Genomic DNA, 11139 nt, shown 5'->3' on the forward strand with positions numbered 1-11139 from the left:
CCTGCATCGGCAGGCGGACTCTCAAGCACTGCGCCACCAGGGAAGCCCAAGAAGCTGAAGACATTTAGCACCAGGAAAGGAACTTTACCTAGCCTTTGATCATGACCTCAATTTCTTGACATAGGAAAAGAAATTTTATGAAATCTCTATGTATTTATCACTATCAAAAGAATTTTGAAAAGTAACTGCTACATATCATCAATTCACAAGCGATTCAAAGGGAAGAAAACCTTAACACTGGGACTACTTGATATTGCGCACAGCTCTCCTACGGTGGTCTGTTTTCATCTCCTTCAAGGCTTGCTCCAATTGCTGAACCAAATGGAGCAGGGTGGCTGGGTGTGTCTGCAGAACTTGGGTGTTATGATCTCCATTCTATTAAGGTGTAGCTTTGTAGTCACTGTTGGTTTTATCTGTTGCCTGAGGCTTCTGCTTGCAAGCTGTACATCTAGTCGCCATTCAAGGGCTGTGGTAACTGGGGAGGTCTGGTGCTGATTCACTCAGGATAGTTCTGATCTCCTTTCTGTTGTCCAGATAAAGCTGAAGCAAAAGTTTGTTCAATTCTTCAGAGAATCACAGAACAAAAACAGTCTTGGAAATCAAGTTCAGAAGTCATAAGCTTTGAACTTTCAGTGAGGAGGTATATTAATTCTTCCACACCATGTTGGACAGTATCACTACTCACGCTGAGCTTTCTCGCAGCGCCTTCGTAGATCTTGGGGTTCGAGCCTCACCTCGGGAACTCCACCACAATTCGCCCAAACTCAGAGACCACCGTGCTGTTCACTTGAGGCAGGAAGGCCAGGTGCTCCTTGTGCTCCTCCGACAGGTCCAGTGGCATCTTCACCGGGCGGCCGATTTCATCCTTATTTTTTTAAGTTAGTCTTAGTGGTTGCCCTGGCATCTTATTTTTTAAATTAATTAATTAATTAATTGATTGATTAATTAATTAATTTATTTTTGGCTGTGTTGGGGTCTTCATTTCTGTGCGAGGGCTTTCTCTAGTTGCGGCGAGCAGGGGCCACTCTTCATCGTGGTGCACGGGCCTTTCATTGTCACGGCCTCTCTTGTTGCAGAGCACAGGCTCCAGACGCGCAGGCTTAGTAGTTGTGGCTCTCGGGCCTAGCTGCTCCGCGGCATGTGGGATCTTCCCGGACCAGGGCTCGAACCCGTGTCCCCTGCATTGGCAGGCAGATTCTCAACCACTGCGCCACCAGGGAAGCCCTGCCCTGGCATCTTAACTTAAAACAATTTAGTTCAGATTAATACCAACTTATTTTCAATAGTATGTGAAAAAACTGCTCAAATAAATAAAATTCCTTTCCCATTCTTCATGCTATTATTGCCATACAAATTACATGTTTACACATTATAAGCACATCAATAGTTTTATAATTATTGCTTTATGCAGTGTTTTTAAAATCAGATAATAGAAAAAGAGAGTTACAAACAGAAATACATTTATACTTTCTTTTATATAATATTTATCTACGTAAATGGTAACTATGTAGTCACCATTACTGGTGCTCTCTAAATCTTGTGAATTCAGTTACTGTCTAGTGTCCTTTTATTTCAGCCTGAAGGACTTCCTTTAGTATTTCTTGTAGGGCAGGTCTGCTAGTAATAAATTCTGTTTTTATATTTCTGAGAATTCCTTAATTTCTCCTTTGTTACTGAAGGATAATTTTCTGGTTATAGAATTCCTAATAGATAGTCTTTGTTTTGGCACTTTGAATATGTCATCTCACTGCTTTCTGGCCTCCAAAATTCTGAAGAGAAGTCAGTTTTAATTATTACTGAAGATCCCTAGAACATGATTGGTTGCTTTTCTCTTGCTACTTTCAAGATTTTCTCTTTGTCTTTCAACAGTTTCACTACGATATATTTAGGTGTTTATCTCTTTGAGGTTTTCCTACTTGGATGCGTTGAGCATCTTGAATATGTAGATTAATGGTTTTCACCAAATTTGAGATTTTGGCTATTGTGTATTCAAATATTTTCTGCCCCTTTCTCTTTCTCCTCTCCTTCTAGGATTCCCATTTTGGTAGGTTTGACGTTTCCTACAAGATTCTGAGGCTCTGTTCATTTTTCTTCATTCTTTTTCCTTTCTGTTCCTCAAAATAGTTAATCTCAATTGATGTATCTTCAAGTTTGCTGATTCTTTCTTTTGCTGGTTGAAATATGCTCTTGAGCTCCTCTAGTGAATTATTCATTTATTTTATTTTTCAACTCCAGAATTTTTATTTTTTAAATTAATTTCTACTTCTATATGGATATTCTTTATTTTGGAAATATCATTTTTATACTTTACTTTTAACACAGCTTCTTTTATTTCTTTGACATTTTTATAGTAGCCGCTTTAAGGTATTTATGCAGTAAGCCCAATGTCTGAGATTCCTCAGGGACAGTTTGTATTAACTTCTTTTTTTCTTGTATATGAGCTGTACTTTCCTGTTTCTTTGCATATATTATAATTTTGTGGAAAACTGAACATTCAAAATAAGATATGTAACAACTCTGGAAATCAGATACTACTCTCCTCCCAGAGTTTCTCATTGTTGCTGTTCCCTTAGTGACATTTCAGACTTAGTTCTGTGAAGTCTGTATTCTTTGTTGTGTGGGACCGCTGAAGTCTCTACTTGGTTAGCTTAGTGTTCAACTAATGACTGGACAGAGATTTCCTTAAATGCCTTGAAATACTATGTCTCTCAGCCTTCACCAGAGGTTCTGTGTGTTTGTTGGGGCATTCTGTCAACACCCCAACAGGCAGTTGACAACTCTGCCTTAGCCTTCACTTCCTGATTGTGCAGATCATCAGGGTCAGACACATGTGTGATTGGGGTCTTCTCATGTCTTTCCTGGGCATGTGTACTGCCTTCACATATGCATGGCCTTCTAGATTCCTAGGAATATGTCATAGCTTTTTTTTTTTCTTTAAATAAATTTATTTATTTATTTACTGGCTGCATTGGAATTTCATTGCTGTGCGCAGGCTTTCTCTAGTTGTGGCGAGCAGGGGCTACTCTTAGTTATGGTGCACAGGCTTCTCATTGCAGTGGCTTCTCTTGTTGCGGAGCATGGGCTCTAGGCATGCGGCCTTCAGCAGTGTGGCACATGGGCTCAGTATTGTGGCTCACGGGCTCTAGAGCACAGGCTCAGTAGCTGTGGTGGCACACGGGCTTAGTTGCTCCTTGGCATGTGGGATCTTCCTGGACCAGGGATCGAACCCGTGTCCCCTGCATTGGCAGGCGGATTCGTAACCACCATGCCACGAGGGGAGTCCCTGTCATAGCTTTTAAAATTCCCCTATGGAAAGCTCATTCCACTATTTTTCCTTTAAAGATTTTTGGCTGCCAGTCCCTTGTTAGCTTCAACTGATGTTGCCACCACAGGCAACTGTGATGTTAAACAATTGCCATTGACTGTTTTTAACAAATTCCCTAGGGATACAGCTGTTCACAAAGACCAGAGGTCTGCATCAGCCAAATACAGACAATCACTAAGACTGGAGCATTTTTTATATTTTTTTGGACATTTTTAAAAAGTTCAGGTTTATTGTGGCATATTCACACACAATAAAATCTACTCTTTTTATTTTTTTTATTTATTTTTATTATTTATTTTGCCGTACACCGGCCTCTCACTGTTGTGGCCTCTCCCGTTGTGGAACACAGGCTCCGGACGCACAGGCTCAGCAGCCATGGCTCACGGGCCCAGCCGCTCCGCGGCATGTGGGATCTTCCCGGACCGGGGCATGAACCCATGTCCCCTGCATTGGCAGGCGGACTCTCAACCACTGCGCCACCAGGGAAGCCCTACTCTTTTTATTTTTTATTGAAGTATAGTTGATGTACAAATTTTTGTTAGCTTCAGGTGTACAGCAAAGTGATTCGTATATATATGTATATATATACACACACATATATATATTTTATATATATATATATATATTTTTTTTTTTTTAATTACAGTTTTCTTCAGCTAGATTTCCAGGAGTGTGATGAAGAAAGGAAAAGGGGATGAGGAAAAGTAATAGGGGACTGAGGAACATGGAAAACCCAAAAAATGACTCCTAGTTCTCTGTGTAGTTGTGGCCTTTACTGAGCTGGGGATACTGGCAGAGGGAAATATCAAGAATTCTAATTTAATCACGTTGCAAACATTTTAGGTTAAGAAAAAAATTATGCTTCCTATATAGCAAGCTATCAGAACTTACTTTAAAATGTAAACCTATTCATCCTTTCTCATGGGTGCTCGGAGCTCCCCACACAGATATTCATTTCTACATCTTCAAGAAAAAGCCACTGTCAGGCAGGTCTACCATGGACTGCATATCTGTGGGCAGAGTCCTAAGTAGAGCTTTCATCTTCTCCCCTTGAACTGACAAGTTGAACAGGAGATACTCTGCTTTGCCAGCCTTCCACTTAAGACAGAACCTAGTTGTCTCCTGGCTTTGATCAGAGAGGGTCTTCAGAAAGTTTAACAGGTCAGAATGAACTTGATTGCCAGACAGAAACCAGCGTGCCAAAAATAAAGCATTAACCAAAGCCAAGAAAACAGTGTTGACCGAGGCGTGGCGTGGCTTAGTACGGGTCTCTAGGTATTTCAAACAGCCAGGTTTGATGGAAGCAATTAGGAACAGCACTAATTGCCTGTCAGGCAACATTGCCTTTGCTGAGGACAGAGCTGATACATTTAGACACAAAGTCTGCCCAGCCTCCATTGTAGCCTTTCACTTTTGGAGATTGTCTTCTGGTTTCCATTACAATGAAGCTCAAGCTGCCGACCCCATTAAAATGTCAAGGTGGGAGGGAAACGAGGTCATGAAATAAGTCTTTCAAGGCTATTGCCATGGTTGGTTTTATTTATGGAGTAAGGTTCCTGTACACACTTATTTTACCTTTTCTTTCCCTTAAGTGGTGAAAGCACCAAGTCCCTCAGCCCCATCACCAGGGAACTGAGGAGCTGAATTTGTTCTTTCCATGGCAGGGCTATAGTCAGGTCCACTCTACCCTCTTCTGTTTTTCCCTATACATGGAGGAATGAGTTCAGGTGCTCCGAAGCAACTTTTCTGAACAAGTCCCTTAACCAGCGACTCTCAACCCTTCACAGCATTTTAAAAACCCAATTCCTCAACTAGAAATGTTGTGGCAATCTGGAATTCCCCTTTCCCTCCTCTCTTCAGAAATACTCTATCATAAGCAGCTATTCTTGCATCAGATTATTTTATTCCAAATTCAGGGCCAAGGAAAAAAAGAAGAGTATGCATCCTCAGGGCTAGAGAGGATTATAACAGTACATGTAATGTGTCTTTAGGAAGTATAATGTAAGTTTGCTAGTAAAGAGGTAAGCTCCTGAGCTCCCTAGAGAATAGGAAAAAAATCCAAAAGCACATTCACGGGCAGTACAAGCATTGCCAGTATTAGAGTCACTCTTTACTTAGGAGGATGTAATTGAAATAAACCAAAACAGAAATGATGATCTGGAAAAATGGGTCTCATCACAGTATTTGTCTTTAACAAGCTATGCACCCTAGAACATAATTTTAACTTTGTTTTGTTTAGAGCTATACAACCAGGATCTAAAAGACTACCTGGTGCTTAGTAGGCACTTGACAAATATACGCTGTTTAGATTTTTTTTGAATCTCAGCATACTGGTCAGAAATATGGGGCTTGTATTAGTTTCCTAAGCCTTCCATAAGAAAGTATCATAGACTAGTTTCCTAAGGCTTCCATAAGAAAGTATCATAAACTATGTGGCTCAAAACGACAGAAATTTATTCTCTCTCAACTCTGGAGGATAGAAGTCCAATATCAGGACGATAGCAGGTCCATGATCCATCTGAAGTCTGCAGGGGAAAACTCTTCCTTGCGTCTTCCTAGCTTCTGGTGGTGGCTGTCAGTCCTTGGTATTCCTTGGCCTGTAGCTGCATCACTCCAGTCTCTGGCTGTGTTGGCACAAGGCATTCTTCCTGTGTGCTTCTTTTTCCTCTTCTTATAAGGACAACAGTCACGTTGGATTAAGTATCCATCCACTACAGTATGAGTTCACCTTAACTAATTACATCTGCAACAATCCTATTTCCAAAGAAGCTCACACTCTGAGGTGCTGTGGGCTAGGACTTCAACATATCTTTTGGAGGGACACAATTCAACCCATAACGGGGACAATTCCAGTTGTCTAATCCATCTCAACATTCGTTATGAGGACTCAGTAGGATAATGTGTGGGAAAAGTCTCTAAAATTATTGATTATTATTCACATGCCTAGAAGAGTTTCTTCCCTTTACCATTTACTGTGAGGATGCAGTAATACTTCATGAAACCTAAATTGTCAGCTTTAATACTTAATCGGTCAATACCACTAATATACATATTCCACTTTAGCCTGTGAGGTGGCCAGGGAAACAACTACTATCCCCATTCGAAAGGTGAAAAAAACTGAGACCGAGATATTAAATTAAATGATATAATCAAAGGCACATGGCCTGACAGTGAAAGCACTACCAGTAGATCTCAGGGTGTGAGCCTCCCGGTTGTGATGCTTTCTAGCTCAATATGATGCTGGGATGACAATTCCTCCTTGGAGCTTTCATTTCTCAGCATTTTCTCTGTCTGCTGCAGAGAAACAGAGTTCATTTCCTGATCAACTGAAACTTGCTAGTACTATGAAACTTCTGTTCACCTGGATCTACCTCTCTGTACTGTGGTGTTGGAAATGCAAAGTGGGATAAGAGAGAAGGGGGTGGTAAAAAAGGATGAGGATAAGCAGTAATTACAACGAGTAGGTGAACTCACAACTCAGCCAACAAGGCACGAATTAAGTGTGGTGTATAGGATAATTAGCAGTCATTTAGTGCGGGAAAATTGCTACCAGCTGTTCAAAACCCAAGACTGAGGGGCTGATCTGTAAATGGTTATCTGAACAAGCCGGCAGACAGCTACAAAATGAAGCTGTGCCCCAGGTCCCAAAGGCTATGTTTTGTTGTCCAGAGAAAGCCTTGTCCTGAGATGAATCCATTATGCTCATTAGTTACTGTTACATGAATTTAATGGCCTGGCCAAAGGCTCCTAGAGAACTGCTTGGTCGTAGATCTGTGGGGAATCAGACCAACAAAGGGGTAAACAGGAATGTCAGAGTCCTGAAATCCCAAAACTACTCTCAATATGGACCTCCCACTTTCTTTGTTGGAGCCTAGTCAACAAACGCAGTCTTATCCATCAAATGCCCATTTCCTCATTCAGTCCCTCTGCCTACCTCTTAATAGATTAGCATAAGCACTATTCCAAACAGCCTGATGCCTATCTTCAATTTAGCACCCAAATGCAGCTGAGTAACTTGGGGACCTACAGAATAACAACAGTCTTATCACACCTGGAAGCAAGGACACTGTCAGAGCAAATCAGAAGGTCAAGAATCAGCTCAAAGAGGCTTCTATTGGCTAAAATGGGGCAATATGAGGCTTGACGTGAATAATACTATACCAAGGAATTAAATGCTTCAAATTTATTAAATTCCATGAGTTTGTAAGACACTAAAGACAATACTCAATGTCATCTTTGGAGCTTGCTGGGAAAACACAATATACTCTGAAAACTGGTAAATAAAGGAAAGAATCAAGCAATTAGCCTGATTTCCTGTAGGACCTGTACCTCAGATAACAAACAGTTGATGAAGGAAAGTTTTTCTTTATAGAAGGATTCCCAGTAATAAATGAATAAATAAATAAATAAATAATTTGGCAAATCCTTACCTAAATAATGAATCCAGGCAATGATCAATGGTGGCCAGTAACAACACAAAAAGAGAGACAGAGGGATGTTTGTTCATCCTGATAAAAGTACACATCACTACCTATAAAGGATCCTTGTAAAAAATCACATGAGATCAAGCCTCTAGATCTAACTACCAATTTAAGGAAATGCAAAGAACAGAGAAATATGTCAAATGCTACTATGGGTATGCAATCAGAAAAATCCAGAATGTGGGAAATTCCACAGGACAAATTATTTGTTTTTTTCAACAAATAAATTATAGGGAGGAAAAAAAAAAAAAAGGGAAGGGGAACTGTGATTGACTGAATTGTTGGCCTCTGTTATTCACCCCTTTCTACATTCACACCCATGCCATGCCTCCCTGCGGGAAAAGTATACCTCCCTGCCCTTGAATCTGGGCTTGGAAATGAGAATTGCTTGAATAAAAGAATTCCGTGAAAGGGAGAGTGCAAATCTCTGATCTAAGGCCTTAAGAAGCCTCTTGGGTTTCCACTCAACCTTATACTCCTGCTCTTGTCTTGGGAAGAGCTTCCCTTGGGTAATTGTTGATCCTTCAGCCTGGACAGTGAGCATATCAATGGCAATAACAATGGACTGAAGACAGGAAGCCACAACCCAATACTCTAGACAAGATGTACAACCCTGAGAAGAGGAAAGTATCCTCTTCATCCCAACTCACCCCCATGACCTGCCACCACCACCACAGTCATGACTACATTAAAATTTCCTGACTTCTTTGCAGATGGAGTGAAACTAGAGGAAGCTGATTTAAGAACAGGAAAGAAAGAGTGAAATATCTCATTCAAATCTACTACAAATAATTTTAGGTCCCGATCTTTAGGAGTCTGAGTACCAAAGACAGTAAAATACATCAACTGACCCCTACGACAGAATCTTTTACTCTTGTGGCAGAGAAAAATAGAACATGTCATCACCATCACCAGCTTAAAATATTTATGTGGAATGTCTCTGGGTAGAGACCTGAGCACATAAATGGGCAGAGATGAATATTCCTTACAAGCGACTCTCCTGCATGAAGGTCAACTGCTTTTCTTACTTGGGATATTAATTCAGGTCCCCAGTCTGATCTGCTTTCCTGTAAGAAGTCCTAAGGAAACACGTTGCTCCATGTCATCAACTTGGCAGGACCTTGGGATCCAAAAGTTGGGAGTGGGGGGGATCAATACACTTTAATCAAAAAGGCAGAAGATGTGCTTAGTTGAATCTTTTAATTTTTAAGGGCAGAATTTAATGTGGAAGGTTTGTAGCCTGAAGCAAGACGGGGAACATGTGAAAGGATTCTCTGCTGTAGGTCTTAACTTTCTTGCCAGAGAAAAACAATTGGGAGAAACCTTAAAAAGACAGGGCCACACTCAGAGTATCAACTTAAGAGGCCCCAGAGCCACTTCTATTAGCAGTTAATCTAGAAGTTGCAAGTATGTGATGGTCTCTCCCATCCCGGGAACTTAAGAGCTTATAAACCATAGAAGGTCATAACTTGAAAAAAATGGCTACAGCAATATCTCAGGTCCCACATGCTCTCCCAGAACTTTGTCACTCCCCATTAAGAAGTGGAATCTATTTTCCCTCTCCTTGAAATTGGGCAAGACTTTATGGCTAATTTGATGAATACAATGCAGTGGAAGTGACACCGTGTGATAGCTGGGACAGTAGTCTTCTCCTGTCCTTGGACTGGGATTTACACCATCAGCTCCCCTGGTTCTTAGGGCTTCAGACACAGACTGGAATTACACCACTGGTTTTCTGGGTCTCCAGCTTGCAGATGGCAGATCATGGGACTTCTCAGCCTCCATAATCTCTCTCTCTCTCTCACCACACACACACACACACACACACACACACACACACACACACACACACACACACACACATCCTTTTTGTTTTATTTCCCTGGAGAACCTTGACTAATACAAATATTTATTGAGCAATTACTACATGTTAATCCAATGCTCTAAGCACGATAATGAATGATCTCATTTAACCTTCTCACCAGCATGGACATAGGAACTATTTCCTCTTTCACATTTTTCACATGAGAAAACTGAGGAGCAGGGATTAAGTTATTTGCCAAGTTCACACAGCTAGTAAGTGGTAGAGCAGGGATTCAAACAGACTGGTCCAGGTGCCACACTCCCTGGAACTTCTTTAGGTGGCCTTTTAAATCTCAAATCAGATACTCTCATCTTGGGAAAAACAACAACAACAAACAGCTTGTTTTACAGAAATAGTTTAAATTCAACTTTTTTCATGTAAAAGTGTTTGAATTTTTTCCAGGAATGTTCTTTATTGCATTCTGGTCTGGACACCAGACCTAATTAATCATCTCTTTGGGTCCCCCATTATTCTTTGTGGCAGCTACAAATCCCTTTCTAGAAAGAAAACCTTCAAGTCTTGCACTAAGAGGAAGGCTGGGGGAGAAAAGGAGGGGTCTTGTTCCTGTTTGAATCAATTGTTTACTTAACCCTGTGGCTGAATTACAAACAGGTTTTTTGTTTTTTTTTTTAAAGGCTAAAGAGAGAATTAAATTGGTTTAATATAATGACTGAGAAGGGAGAGGGCCAAAATCTGACCAGGATTCCAAATGTGCAGGAATATTCATCTTTTTTTCCATATGTTTGGGTTTTTTTTCATATTGTGTTAAAAGTAGCTATGAAGAAGGGGAGGAGGGAGAGACGTAGAGGAGGAGATGGAGATGAATAGGGAGGGAGAGGGAGAAAAGTGAAGGAGGAGGAGGAGGAAGCAGCTCCAGACACATTACCCAACTCTTCAGAGATTCTAAATATAAGGTTCATGTTTGTTATACCTGGGGAAGAAGCTTATAGTCTCAGCTAAGGCAGCACTGAAACAGTTATATTACAATGAAAATACTGAAAGACTTGCAAATTGCTTGGTTAATATCCATTGCTCCCAGTCTCCTGCGTGCTCCACCATCACACTTCCTGTGACCAAGACCTCCACACCACCCAGCAACCAAAGGGTATCACCTGCTACTGCAGGGGGCTCTTGGGACCTGCTCCGTTACCAAGGTGGCATAGCCCGATTTTCCTGCCTACAGGTTGTTAAATATTTTGACTATCATTTCTGGACAGAAATCCCTATCCCACAGCCTTGGAATCAGGCTGCCGTTATCCCAAGCTTTCCTTGCTTTGTTCACCTCTGACTGTCCCTGGCTGAGCATCTAATAGTCTGAGACCACCAGTCACCAGGTCAGTCTGAATGTCACCAGTCAACTTGCCTTTGGCCATCCACTCAAGACAAACAAAGCTAGAGGAATGGTGTGCTATCTCGAAGCTGAGGATGGAAGTGATGGAGAAACTAAGAGAGCAGGGAATGGGGCAGGG

The 11139-nt window shown here is 41.2% G+C and overlaps 1 pseudogene; it reads right to left on the reverse strand.

Moving 5' to 3' along the window:
• Positions 1-243: 243 nt before the first annotated feature.
• On the reverse strand, positions 244-841 carry LOC103077952 (COMM domain-containing protein 2 pseudogene; annotated as a pseudogene).
• Positions 842-11139: the final 10298 nt, after the last annotated feature.

Source organism: Lipotes vexillifer, unplaced genomic scaffold (genome assembly GCF_000442215.2).
Source record: "Lipotes vexillifer unplaced genomic scaffold, Lipotes_vexillifer_v1.1 scaffold370, whole genome shotgun sequence".
Classification (NCBI taxonomy): Eukaryota; Metazoa; Chordata; class Mammalia; order Artiodactyla; family Lipotidae; genus Lipotes; species Lipotes vexillifer.